Genomic DNA, 15,460 nt, shown 5'->3' on the forward strand with positions numbered 1-15,460 from the left:
TATTTGCTTATTCTTTTAAAAATCCTCGTAAAAACAAAAATGCATGATTATTTGAGAGCATAGAGATTCAGGCCTGCCTCAAATCTTACCCCAAGTTTAAGAAAATATCACTTCCACAGAACAGTTTAGTCTAACAACAAGATCAGAATAAAGTTGTTTCCCTGGAGCTTTCCAAATCATCTTGTGCTGTTAAAAGGTTCTATGACCCAAAACAATTCCAGAATATTTTGGTGCTTTATGATTACATAGAATATAGGTTCTTCCATGTTGACAATCATTTTACATCTATTATTTCAATGGATCAACACATAACTAATGTACTGACTGCAAATCATACTGATTTTGATAAATTAGAGAATTGAAATGTTAACAAGCCCACCCACAGTTAAGAAATTGCTGATGTGGGGTAGATCCACTACTACTATTATCCAGTCTCCATGTGTTAGCTTCCAACCAAATATGGTCCATGCTTATTTCACCAACCTTCCAAGAGGCTATTTCCCAGAACTCAAGTCTCCAAAATCACATTCTTCACCAAGGTTTTCCTAATGGTTCCACATTTTCTCCCCTCCCCTCCCCCCCCTCCTCTCCTCTCCCCTCCCCTTCCTTCCTCCCTCCCTCCCTCCCTCCCTCCCTCCTTCCTTCCTTCCTTCCTTCCTTCCTTCCTTCCTTCCTCCCTCCCTCCCTCCTTCCTTCCTTCCTTCCTTCCTTCCTTCCTTCCTTTCTTCCTTCCTCAGTGCTGCCTTTCTTTTACATCAACATTTAGTTGTCTTTATTGTATGAGTCACTTCTATTTCTTTGGATAGAACTGAGCACATTGCTTCTCATAATAGCTGTGGGAAAAAAAAAGAATAATAAAAATAACAATTATACTAATTTATATGATACCGTAAATAATAAGAATAAAAGCTAATGTACTGATAACTTTATGTCCACATCAGAATGTGAATGCAGGGATTTTCTTGGGTCCGATCTCAAATCCTTGAAGCTTAGGGCCACAGTGGACCTAGTAGAAAAAAACATTTGACCAAATGAACATTGGTACTCTGTTAAGAATTTTACATAGATTATGTAATTTAATTTTTAAAATATCTATATAATGTATTTATTATCCTCATGGTATAGATATTCCAGGTTCAGTAATTTGCCTAAGGCCACAGTTTTCCTGAGAGACAGAGTTAGGATTCAAACTCCTGTTCATCTTAATGCATAAGTTCAACCTCTAGGTAAGTTTGTGCTGTGTGTAGTTAAGCCTGGCATTAGCTAGTAACATTTATGTTTTAAAGTACTACACCATATGAGTGCCTTTGTGGGGAGTACCTTCTGTGATTTTTCTCTCTTTGTTCCCTGTACTCATAGTTGCTATCAGGCCAGCTGTTGTGAATTGACATCAGCTGACAGTCTCCTAGCTTGTTTTGCTTAGGGTAGCCTCTCAACAGGATAACAGGAAAATAAGGGGAGGTGAGAGGGAATAGAACCACATTAGCTACCAAGGTCTCTGTTAGTGACCATGTCCTTGCATACCTTCTCTTCTTCCTCTGATCTAGTGCTTTTCCTGGTTTTTGCTTCCTGGAAAACTATTTATCCTGCAACCCAGGGTCTCTACTAGGAACTGACCAATTTTCTAGATCTGCAACTAGCATCCTCTTTATTCTCCTTCATTCTCTCAGACTCGGCATTCCTACAGCCCTAATCTTTGCTTCTGTGAGCACTTCACTTTTTCCTTTGTTGTAACTTTTCTCCTGGCCATTCAACCTGCTGCTGTATGCACTTGCGTATGACAGTCACATTTCTTGCTCCCCAAGACATTTACTCTTGTCATTAGCATTGCCACTGCTCAAAATCTTCCACAACACTTCCCCCATGGGTGGAAGGATATTTTGGGAATGCCAGCTGGTAATTAAGATGCAAACTTGATCTCACAGCAAGGTGAATAGGAATGCCATATATTTAACACATTTCCACAGGGCTCTAGTGGTCATGCCCACTTTCCCTGGTATCCCTCTTTTGCCACTCTGTGCCTGTCCCCCCCTTCCCTCAGGCCTATAATCTCTGTCATTTTCACCTTCAGCAACAGGATGCGGCCCCATAGGGAGTTTGCCTTATAGACTGAAGGCTTGTGAATGTGAAGTAAAAGAGAGGCCTGCAGATTGCTGATAAACTTGCTTTATGTAAGAAAAATTACCTTGGAAATGTCCGCTTTTCCTAATGCTTCGACTGCTTGTTGTACATGACGGGCATTTGCACTGTGAGACCGCAGTATCGTGAACAGATGGTGTAGCACCACTCTTGGTCATGAGGGATGGTTTCCTAACAAAAGAGATTTTATTCTCCCCTGTATTTCTCTTGCATATTGCAGGCTTCCCCCCTCCTTATCCTTTCCTTTTATTTTTTTCTTGGACAACATATATTGCCTTGGCCACAGCTTCATGGCATTTTGCTCATTGATCAGCATTAGCTCAGAACTAATAATAAATCTCTTTTCATTTCCCCCCACTGGGATGCATTAGGGTTATAGCCTTGGAAAGTAAGTCACACCAGCTGGGTTATCTCTGTTTTCTGTGCCTCTGGTGGCAGGGTGTCATCATGAGGATGCATTTATGAATCCCAGAATTGTTATTCAGATTTTTTTTTCCCACCAGACTGTGCCTTGTAGTACCATGGAGCAAGTGTGTCACTCTACAGCAGTGATTATAGAGAAGGAAGCCACAACTATGACCTTTGAGGTTGAATGAGCTAGAATAGAATTTAGTTTTATGGAGAATGTTTCATGCTTAAGATTCCTCAAAGAGCTTTAAATATAATGAGTTCAGCATTGATAGCCCAGTAACTGTGAAAGCAAATAAAGTAGCCTCCCAAAATTTAAATGCATTTTACCTGTAACTGGTGATTTTAGAAGATATTTCTACAATTTTACTTACTTTTAGAGAGAGATTATCTTCTGAGATCCTCTAGTTATCTGTTTTCTGATAAGTAGTAAGTAATTTATTAATTTTCCAAACATAGCTTATAGAGAGTAAGATTACTACATATCCATGTAACAATGCAGTCAGCTGATTTCTAAAAAGCCTGTGTGAACCTCCATCCCAAACAATGGGAGCCAGCATCTCTTAGCCGTTACCCAGGAAAACTGTACTTCAGACTTCATGGAACAGCTGGCATTGATAGTGTTTTGTTGTTGGTGGTGGTTTGTTTGTTTTTTAGGGGGGTTTGGGGAGAGCTTTCTGATAAAGACTGGGAAAACCTGCTAGATAAATTCTAAAAAAACTTGTAACACTGGCATTGCTAGATTTTAAGCTTGTTTATACTTTGCTCACAACACAGATGTAGCAATAATGATCGTTTCTATGATTTTAGTCAACATAGTATAGAGATTTTGGTCATTGTCTAGCTTATTGAGACTCTTAGGGTTAAGCGACATCAAAATCCAAATGCAGTTTTGTGGCACAATTTGAAAAATCCTCCAAAGACTTCAGCTTCGGCTCTCTCTCCTCTGGGTCACCTTCTCTCTGTTTCTTTTCTCTCTTCCCCTATCTCCACCACTTAGTACTGTTCTCCAAATTACAGCCAAATGGACAGAATGGGGCATGGAGAGCAGGAGAAACCATATACTTCTTTCTTTTTTGTTTTGTTATATTTTGTTTTGTTTTATTTGTTTGTTTTTGTTTTTGATACAAAGTCTTGCTCTGTTGCCCAGGCTGGAGGGCAATGGGCAGCTCACTATAACCTCTGTCCCACAGGCTCAAGTACGATTCTCCTGCCTCGGCCTCCCAAATAGCTGGGATTATAGGCATGGGCTACTACACCCAGCTGAGTTTTGTGGTTTTAGTAGAGAAAGGGTTTCACCATGTTGGCCAGACTGGCCTCGAACTCCTGACTTCAGGTGATCTGCCCACTTTGGCCTCCCAAAGTGCTGGAATTACAAGTGTGAGTCACCATGCCCAGCCTGAAACCAAATATTTCTTTAAACAGGAATAAAAACTTTCAGAATAATAATCATGATGATTAATTGATCTTTTGGTTGCTTTGAGTATTAAAGAATCAGTGAATTGAAAATTCGGTTAGGCTGGGCTTGGCAGCTCATGCCTGTAATCCTAGCACCTTAAGAGGCTGAGGTGAGAGGATCTCTTGAGCCCAAGAGATCAAGACTAGTCTGCGCAGCATAAGGAGACTCCTCATCTCTATAAAATAAATAAATAAAATAAAATAAATGGAGAGAATTGCCATAGTTGGCAGATAAAATTGCAGGACACCCAGAAAAATAATTTTGATTTTAAAGTTCTCAGTTTCTATTTATTATGCATATTAAATAGGCATGACCTAATATACATAGTACGCTGCATTTATATATTACAAGTCACAATTGTAGGATGTAGGAGAAATTGTGGAAATACTTGTTGTACTCCAGGATAAATCTTGGTTTTTGGAACTTTGGGGGTAGTTGAGACATCCTAAAGGAAAATAAACATAGTGCTATATTAGTTGTCTTGGTAGAGAGAGGAAATGGTTCTGATCATCTAAACCAATATATTGCATGCTCTTAATTCCCATTCAACTTTGAAATGCCTGCGAGAATATTTTAATTACAGATTTTTCTTTTTAGAGATGTTTTTCTTGAACAAACACTGAAATTAGTTTGTATTACATAAGTAAACATCAAGTGACCACAGGGGCAGACCCAGCTTAGCATTACATTTTGTGGCAGATAAACCCATGTGTGCAAGTGAGTTTTGATACTACACAAATAAATGAGGATTATATATAAAGAACATATTCAGGGAAAGCACATTTTTAGAATGGGGGCATAGGAGAATAGCAAGGAGAAAAGCCAGAAACAAAGAAAGTTGTCAGTATCTCCTTAATATATCTGGGAAGACTTCATGGAGGCAGAAAAGAAATAAAAATTGTCATGTATCTGATTTTCTTCCTTTCCCTCATGGAATAATGAAGTCAAGGCCTACACAAGTATGACTTTTGGTAAGGTTGGTAACCAGAAGATCTAAGAATCTTTGTGTTGCTAAGTTTGCTGTTGTCAGCACCCTATGATATGAGCTCTAATTCAGCAGTTGGATATGCTGCAGAATTTGTTCCTTAAAGGAATGGCAGCCACCAAACATCTCATAATTAAATTACAGAAGCTGGGAGGTTTATAAAGCCTGTTAAAGTAGGCTTGGACAGCTGAAGAGAGGCAAATAGGAAGCTAGAAGAGATTTTTATCGCAAGAATTAAAAAGGAAATATGACAGAATGCCAGCTCCATCTTTCCTACAGTGTGACAGAGAGTGCCTGAGTTTGCAAAATGAAAGATCGAGAAAGATATCCCAGAATTTCTCATTTTTCAATCCTGTGTGTGAACTGAGCTTTTTGCTGATTTATAATGGTTCCTGTAACTGCCCTTCCTCTTCTATTTCCTGTAAAATTGCATTATGAACACCTGTCATACCAATTAAATTAAAGGAAAAAAATGTTAATGAATGTCTCTACCATCCTTCTAGAGTCTCAAGCCAGAAAACTTGAAAATCATTGTTAAATACTTCCTACTCCTTCCTAAATTCTCTCGTGATGTTCAGTTGATCTAGCCAACTGAGATATGAGATATCTAAAATCAGTGGGAAACTTCATAAAAGAGACAAATACTTAAAGGATTAGAATGTAAGTTACACACACACACACACACAACAAACTTACACCACTGCTCATTTTTCTGTCACATTCCTATTCTCCCTAACTTTTCCCACTAATTAAAATGTTGTGTTTCAGAATTGAGTTCAGCCAAATTGAAGTTTTCCTGTAGTGACTATGAGAATTTTCTCAAATTTTTTGTGGAGGTTATCCAGCACAGAGTATTTTTATTTTATTTCCTATCCACTAACCGTGGACTATAGGAAATTTCATTCCATTAAATTTCATCTCTGGAAAATGAACATCTTGATGATAGAAGCTGATTCTGGCAAAATTCACACACGCACAGCAGAACCTGATGCGACCGAAAGATTCAGTACATCCTACTCAATATGCCTCCTTGGCAGCAATCATAGGCTATCTTCATTTCACAGCCAAAATGGGCTTTGCTTTGCCAATTGAGGACAGGCCATGAAGTAATAGGAAGAGGACAGGGAATAAAGGCAAAAGAACTGGGTTCTAACCCAGCTTTGTTTACTAGCTGGGGAATCTCTGAGCAAATTACTGAATCTCATCTGGTCTCAGTTTCCTCACCAGTAAAATAGGTCTAACAATAGCTATTTCATACAATATGTCATTAATTTGTGTACAGTGAAACAATACACAAAGTCTTGTAATTAGCATTATTAATAGAAGTAATAAATCTATAGTTTTTTTATAGCATTGAAATAATCTGAGCTAAATGTTATTTTTCTTTATTCAGCAGACCAAGAGTCTAATAAATATGGAGAGAAGTGACTTCTGGTGTGTGTCCTTGATGTTTGACAAAATGGGAAAAATGCAACCAAATAGATTAGTTTTAAAATACTATGTGCTGACACAGAGATGAGATTCTAAATCTATTTTCCACATTTTAGCTGAAAATGCTTTACCTGCCAGAATTGGTATTGGCCAAGACTTCAAAAGCTTTCCAAACAGTAATTACTACAGTAAAAGTAAGTAGGCTACAAGAAAACAAATAGGAGAGATCCAGATTTTTCTGCTGTTTAGCAGATGAGGAAAAGTGGTAAAGGGATATTGTAAAATAACTTGGATATAGCCTAAAATGTAATATCAATCACTGTTTTTCAATAAAAAGAAATAAAACTGCTTTAAGTATATACTATGCAGAAGTTATTCTGCCAAGTACTTAGTTTGCCACATATTATGCTAAATAAAAAGAAGTCTAAAAGTTAATCTGGGCATTTAGTATACTTACAGCTAAGACAAGGAGAGAAAGAAAGCCTATGTTCTTACAAAGTTAATTAGTAATGGAAAGTTCTGTAGACCTAAACATTCGATGTAAGAGATTTCAGTAGTAGAAGAAAGCTTATCTCTGATGTAGGTTCTGACACAAACTTGTGTCAAAGTTTTGTACAAACTGTGGACTGGTTTCTTCATCTCCTTTCTTCATCTAATTGATGGAGTCTCATGTAGTTCTACAATTCCATGATCCGAAATAGTAACATTCATAATATGATAATGATATTAATGTTTCCTATTGGAGGAGATTGTGTTGAAGTTAGAAATAGCCTCACAGAACAGGTAAAATGTAAGCAGTTCCTTAAAAAACAAATAGGATTATTCTAGACAGGAGTTAGAAGAACAATCTCAAAAAAAATCATACACTATCTATAGGACATAGAAGGGGTGTTCTAGAAACAAAAAACCTACTGATTAATTCAGACATTCAGTTAAAAAATAGCAAGAAAGTTTGGAAATTAAATTGGGACCAGAAATCAGAAGTTTTGCATGACCAATTCAGGAGTTTGGACTTTATGTTGTATGCAATGGAAAGACAATGCCATTTGCTGAACACTCTAAAATCTCCCTCATAGATCTACTGCCTCATACAACTTCATCAAGCATACATGGATGGCTGTCAAACACTTGTCTTCAAGACAGACTTTTTCTTGAAGTAAAAATAACAAATCTATGGTTTTAATTGCTTTTTGAACATCAACTTAAGCATCTTGATCTCAACAAGTCCTAGATATAGTTTCTTTAAGCATAGTGTAAGAGCTTGATCATGTAGTTTAATGAGTTCGTGACATTTGCATTTGAGTGTTGAAGGGTGAAAATGGAAATTGATAGATGGAAATAGAGAAAAAAAGTGTCTTTATGGAGGAACAACAAGAGCAAAGAAATGGAACTACAAAACATCACAGAGTGTTAGGTGAGTGATGAGTTGTTGTGCTGTACATGGATGTACTAGGAATGTGCATGTGACTGCAGTCCTCAGACTGGACCTGCTTTGATGCACAAATAAAAGAATAAAAGACAAGTTACAGAGTAACTGCCACAGTAAAATCCAGAAAAAAATCAGTGTCTTAATTTAAGGGGATAACTGTTGAAGAAAATGAATTTTTAAAATAATACACATAAGCAATCAGACAATTCTAGGTACTGATAGAATGTAAGTGGCAGCCAAAAAAAGAGAAAATACATTTGCTGCAAGATGTGCAACTTGTGCACTGAGAGCTTCAGATTCAAGTTACAGATACAATAAGGAGAATTTTGATAAAGGGACGAGCTCTGTCTTCCTCTTCTAGAGTAGTCAGACTGAGGCAACAATGTCTTGCAGAAGTGAATTATAATATATGCAAATTTTAAAAATATATGTTATCATAGTTTTTAAAAGAAAGTGTTTGTTAAGCTTTTTCTAGGTAGAATGCTTTTGCCATAAGAAGATCTTGTCGACGTGTAGATATCGAGCATATTCCACTTTCTATAGGTGGAATATAGAACTGAAAGAAAAGAATACAATGACATTAATCATTTCTAAAACTTTGAAGCCACATTCTTTTTGGAACTGATTTTATCTCATTATGTATCTTAACTATATCTCCTCTATATAGTCATTTAGTTGTATTCTTGTGTGGACAGGAGATTATAACACCTTTATCCGAATCTGTAGTTCTTCACTCTCACCATTGCATCTCCTCCTTCTCACATTTATCAGGTTCCTTTACTCCTACCATTTGTTTCTGTTAAGTGATATCAAGAAATCTGGGAAAATCAATACTTAATAAGTTACAGTAATATTTTCAATATCCTGTCATCTACTTTAATGTACACGTGTTTTCTGTCACTCTTCATCACTCACTAAATCCATTTTGCAATCAGTTAGATATAACCTAATATAAACATAATCCTTTCCTGAATGACCTAAAATTTCACTGCACCAGAGCCAGCTCTGCTGGATCAGTCATTTTTTGGAAGTTGGGAAGTTGAGAAAGATAATCACAGAAGCAAATGCCACATTCATCTCTGGTAGTCACATCTATTGAACAGAGTCTGTGGCTGCAAAAGTTAATGCTGTTCTCCCGTTCTCCCTCAGTATCTACCAAGGGATTGATTCCAGGATCCCTGCAGATACCAAAATAGTTGTATGCTCAAGTCCCTTATATAAAATGATGTAGTACTTGCATATAACCTACATATATTATTTTATATACTTCAAATCATCTCAAGATTATTTATAATACCTAGTTCAATGAAAATGCTTTGTAAATAGTTGCCATATTGTATTTTTTTATTTGTATTATTTTATTGTTGTACATTTATTTTTATTTTCCTAATATATATTCGATGCATGGTTGGTTGAATCTGTCTATGTGGAACCTGTGAATACTGAGTATTTGGCAAAAAAAAATAGTAGTAACGTGGGCCTATAATTTTTACATTACTTCTTCACTTCAGTGGGGTTAACAGTATTGATTATTTGTCCCAATGCAAACTGTTTCACCAATATACAGAGAGAAATTAGACACAAAATTTTTGGCATTGAAAACTTCAATAAATTAACTTTTTGAAATATTTTTTAAATAGATCCTAGAGTTTCATAGAAAATCTTTTTCACTCAATTTATATTCCACAGGATAACTCCACAATATATGAGAATGGCTGTGTATGTTTTCTGACATTTTCATTGTGCATTTGCTAATTTTTCATTTTTGCTTTCAGTTTCGACAACTCTTCTATTTATTCAATTGCAAATGTAGGATATACTTACTATATAATGATTGACTAGAACAATAAAAACTATTACTTTTAACTGGGTTAGTATGACTCTATTACAAGTATATATTTACTATTAAACAATTATATTTTTGTTTTTTAATGTAATGTATTATCATTCTCCATGTGTTATTAAAAAATAAAAATATTAAAAATGTTTATTAGAACAAAAAAGATTTCTAGTTTTTGCAAGATAGCAAACAAAAATAATTTAAAAATACTTTCTAAACATCTAAAATGCTCATCAATTAAACTAACGTAAAAATAGTAATGCATTGCTGAGACTGTGTGGAGAAACCACAACAAACACCCAAACAACGTCAACAAAAAAACCCACAAAAAATATCTGGTTTGGTTTTTTTTTTTTTTTTTGCTTCTTTCTTTCTTTCTTTCTTTTCTCTTTCTTTCTTCTTTCTTTCTCTTTCTTTCTTTCTTCTTTTCCTTTTTTTTTTTTTGAGATCGAGTTTCGCTCTTGTTGCCCAGACTGGAGTGCAATGGCATGATCTTGGCTCACTGCAACCTCTGCCTCCTGGGTTCAAGCAATTCTCCTGCCTCAGCCTCCTGAGTAGCTGCGATTACAGACATGTGCCACCATGCCCAGCTAATTTTGTCTTTTCAGTAGAAAAGGGGTTTCATCATGTTGATCAAGGCTAGTCTCAAACTCCTGAGCTCAGGTGATCTGGCTGCCTCAGCCTCCTAAAGTGCTAGGATTACAGGAGTGAGCCACAGTGCATGGTCCCCACAATATGTTTCTAGATGATGGAATCAAAGCCAGTAAGACCTAGAGATAATTGTTTTAATGGCAGGGATATGGTGTCGGAGCATGTAAGCATATAGCTATTAATACCCTTACAGTTAAGAAAGTCTAACTTTCATACACATGAAGGGCAAGAATTTATGAATGAATTGCCCGGATGAAACTAAAGAATGGGTAAGAAAAAGCTTACCTGTCAATCGAGGAAACATGGATAGGACCGGAGGACATTATGTTATGTGAAATAAGTCAGAAACAGAAAACACCATGTATCTTCTCTCATATGTGGAAGATAAAAAAAGTTGATCTCATAGATGAAAAAAGTAGAACAGAAAACACTAGAAGTTGGAAAGAGTGAAGAAAGGAGGGATAGTGAGAGATTTGTTAAAGGATACAAAATTAAAGCTAGATAGGAGAAATAAATTCTACTGTTCTATATCACTGTAGGACCACTATAATTAAAGATAACATATTATATAGTCTCAAAGAGCTAGAAGGCGGATATTGAACATTCCCAGCACAAAGAAATTATAAATGCTTGAGGCTATGGATGTGCTAATTACCGTGATCTGATTACTATACATTATATGTATCAAAACATTACTATGTACCCCCATGAATTTGAACAATTTATGTCAATTTAAAAATATGATTTAGAAAAATAAATAACAAATGTGGTTGAAACTTTTACTGAGAAATATGTAGGGACAAGAGCAAAGTTAACACTCTTAAATAAATGCATATATTTTGATTTTATATTAAGGAATATTCCATGGGGGAAAGATTTTAAAATCTTAACCATTGCCATAAAGGTCCAAGGAGACTTGTCTCAGCCTTGTCTCTGTCTTGAAATATTCAGGACATTGAATCTCTGTTCCAAAGACAAGGAAGTGCTATAAGTTGAGTTTACCAGGTGATAATGTAGATTCCTTTACATAAATAAATGAAAACCTTTGGAGAGACAGATTCAAAGTCCGAGAAGTTCTGTATCCTCATTGAAGGTGAGTTTGCAGCTTTTTGTTTCCTTAAGATTCTCTGGATCAACCTGAAGAAATTCTCTTCAACACACCTATATCAACTTTGCTGAGTACTTTCATCATGAATGAGTATTAAATTTTTCAAACGTGTTTTTCTCATCTCTCGAAATGGCCATCTTTTTTTTTCTTTTATTTTGTAAATATGATAAATTAGAGTGAATGATTTTGAAGCTACCCTACATGTCTGGTCATAACGTATTATCTTTTTAAACTATTTGATGAATTACATTTGCTTATATATTGCTAAACATATTTGCAATTTTATTTATGGAGATCATCAGTAAATTTTTTTATTTTCCTTCCTTCCTTCCTTCTTTATTTCCTTCTTTACTTCCTTTTCTATCTTTATTTTTTCTTTCTTTCTGTAATATCTGTTGAATTTTGCTCTCAAGATCATACTAACTATATATACAAAAAAAGTATTGAACATCACTATAGTCAGAGAAATGCAAATCAAAGCCACAACGAGATACCACTTCATACCAGTCGGAATGGCTATTTTTATTTTTATTTTTTGAGACAGGATCTTGGTGTGTCATCCAGTCTGGAGTACAGTGGTGCAATTTGTTGATTAATTTCTAAATTTCATTACATAACATATATTAATTTATTTCTTAGCTGTGTAAGGTAATGGTTTTTGCAGATTCTTTTGTGATTGTTTGTATTATCAGGTATTTGTGCATGAGAACTCTCCCCTCATGGACTTCCCTGGCTCTATGTGTCAGTAATTTTTGAACTAGTGACTCCATTTTGATTATGACAACTTTCACAATCTTAAACTCACTCATGCTAATTTGTTTTTAGGTTCAACTCCCCTCCAATTTTGATCCTTTTATTTAGGTTTATACTCTGGAGATATCAGAAATTTGCACTTGAGTTATTTTTTTGTTGTTGTTTGTGTCTTATACACAGCATACAGTTGTTAAATGAGGGATAACTAATTTTTTAGGAACCTACTCTCCCTGCCAGATGTGAAAATCCTAATAATGACATTTTATGAGAAAAAAAAAAAGAAAGAGACAATGAAGATTTACTGCTCATAAACCTTGTATTGAAAGATCGAAAGATTGAAAGAACTATGACTGGACTTCAAGAAGAACAATAACCACAACAGACATGATAGAATGCTATAAGCAATATTTAATGACTAAATTACTAGAGCTAATGGTGAATCTAAATTAACATATACTATATAAGAATAATGATGAATACTAAACTAGAAATAAAAAGAACTTTCAAAGCTTGACATACAACACATGTAATATGAAAGAGGAGTTGTAAACTCTTTAGAAATGATTTTAGCTGAATAAAACAGAAAACCTACCTAATGGAGGCTGAATTTAGTACTTGCTTAGAAAGCACACATTTAGGAATAACATGTTTGATAGTGAAAGACAGTAGGGAAGGAAGGTCATCAGAAATGTATTTTGGCTAGCCAATCATAGAGCTTTATTTTGGTAAGGAGAAATAAGTGTATGCAACTTTCAACATTTTACGGTAAAGTATGTATTCTAAAAACATAAATGTGGCCTTTAAAATAAGAGAAATGGAATGGGAAATTATATATCTCTATGATGTAAAAGTAAAATAGTAAACTTATGGTAAATTCAATAAAAGACTTAAGAGAAAATGAAGCAAAGAAATAGTTGGAATGAGGACAGAAAATAAGTTGGTTGGAACAAATCCAACTATATCGGAAAATACAGTAAATGTCAATAGATGTCTATTAAAATACAGTTAATTTCAGATCAGAAAATTAAAAATAAATAAATATATCTCTATGCTGTTTACAAAGATACAAACTTAGAGAATAATTTATCAGAAGGACTGAAATTGAAAGGATGGGAAGAAAGCTGATTATCTAATATCAGATAAAATATACTTTAAGTTCAAAATAATACTGGGGCAATGAGAAACACTATCTAAAGTTAAAGTGAATGATTCTCTGTGAAGATATAATAATTTAAGAGGTATATTCCTAAAAACATAAAAGTACATAAAGCAAAAATTGGCAGATTACAATCTCTAACATTATTATGGTTATCATCAGGAGGCATCTTAAATATTCTTAACCCATTACCATCCTTAAGTCTATAGGATTTCCTTATTCTGAAGAACAAAAAGAAATGGAGGAAGTCATTTATTTTTACAAATTGAAAATAGTCTAAGTCAATACTACAAAAATTACAAAGATACTAACATTGGTCTTTTAGCTAATGAGACACAATGAGAAAATTGATGGAGCTGCAGTTTCTTTTTATCTTTTACTTTCCCATTGTTTTCTTTTCAAAGAGTTCATTAACAAAAGGAAAAAAGAGAAAGAAAAACTAAAATGAAAACCCAGCTGCTATGAGACACGGGGTTTACAGTGTTTCCTTGCAGATTATACCCCAGAGAGAACTAAGATGAAATTGTAATATATTCTTGCTTCTAATTCACAAAGCTACACAATTTTCTTAAGTCTCTGCATTATTAAAATTATCACTCTCAGCTACACTTTGACGTGTGAGATCTATTTTTCTGGGACAAAATATTTCCATCAAATAGTTTCAACAATGATAAGAATTCATGTTAACTCAGAGAAATAAATCTATAGTCTTAATTTCCACTAAGGTAGAAATGACTGATATAAGACCTGAAACCAGAGGTTCTGGCATTTATCATCAGTGGTAGCTATGGTTCCAGGACAGTACCACAGGAGTGTTCAGAACCTCATGTGGTAAAAATGAAATAAAGTGGAAGAAATGATTTAAATCAAATGATAAAAGCACACAAGTTATTGAAGGGAAATTCTGAAAATCCCAAAACAAATACAACCACCTTCTCAGTGTAAGCACAGTTATGATGTCCCCAGATTTTCCTAGCATATTGGGGTATTATAGACAGCATGTCTATGTCTCCCCAAAAGGAGTTCATAAGTTGAAATCCTAACTTCCAATTAGATGGTATACAGAGGAAATACCTTTGGAAGGTAACTAGGTCATGAGGTTGTAGCTCTTATGAATGGGATTAGTACCCATACAAGAGGCCAGAGAGCTAGTATGTACTCTCACTCTCACTCAAGCTCTCTCTCTCTCTCTCTCTCTCTCTCTGCCACGTGAAGACACAAAGAGAAGCCAGAAACCAGCAAACCAGAAGACCTTCACCAGAACCCAACCATACTGACACCGTAATCTCAGACTTCCAGTCTCCAGAACTGTAAGAAGTAAATTTCTGTTGTTTATAAGCCACCCAGTCTATGGTAAGTTCTTATTACAGCCCAAACTAAGACTCTGAGACAATGAATCTGAAGACCTACATCTGGTGTAGAGAAGGGAAATTGGGGCAATTTTACTTCTGTATATTATGGAGCTATTCCACAGTGACAGGTTTTATCATCTGTCTATGCTACCTGTGTACCTTCCCAAATTGAAACAAATAACCTTCCTTTTGGTGCTGAGGAATGCATTGGAGACTGAAGACTATAAAATCTACAATAATCAGAGTAGCTTCCTTTATAATCAGCTAAACTAATGTCACAAAACATTTATTAAAGGAGAATATATTTTTTCTTGATTCATTCTATTGTATTTCATGACTTAGTTGTCAAACACTGAAATAATCTAAATGAAAAACAATTTGATTTTTAAAACCTCCTAGGAGAAGGAAAACAGGAACAAAGAAAGAGAAGAACTTGAGATATACAGGCAACATAGAACTGCGGATAACAATTTCATCCATTTTACTTAAACACTATTAAGAGTTATCAAAACAGTTTGATCAAAACAGTAAAACAGTCTGTGTATGTGTGTGTTTATGTGTGTGTATGTGTGTGTAGTTCGAGGTCTCTTTGACTGAGCACTTTGCTTTCCCTCTTCATAACCTTTATTTTGTGCTTGAGATGCCTCTGGAAGACTCAAGATTCCTCTCCCCATTAAGAGAAAGGTGTGACGTTGCATTGAGTCTATTATCAATGTATGCTGGAATAGAAGTACTGAGTGCTAGTAGAT

At 35.1% G+C, this 15,460-nt stretch overlaps 1 non-coding gene across 1 annotated transcript; it reads right to left on the minus strand.

Annotated features, from left to right (window-relative positions):
- Positions 1–3,215: 3,215 nt before the first annotated feature.
- On the minus strand, positions 3,216–3,279 carry LOC135276137 (U7 small nuclear RNA). The gene has a single exon (XR_010343702.1). It is a non-coding gene; the product is annotated as a U7 small nuclear RNA (small nuclear RNA).
- Between the last annotated feature and the right edge of the window lie 12,181 nt (positions 3,280–15,460).

This window comes from Aotus nancymaae, unplaced genomic scaffold (genome assembly GCF_030222135.1).
Source record: "Aotus nancymaae isolate 86718 unplaced genomic scaffold, 86718_ANA_hifiasm-v0.15.2.pri h1tg000020l, whole genome shotgun sequence".
Classification (NCBI taxonomy): domain Eukaryota; kingdom Metazoa; phylum Chordata; class Mammalia; order Primates; family Aotidae; genus Aotus; species Aotus nancymaae.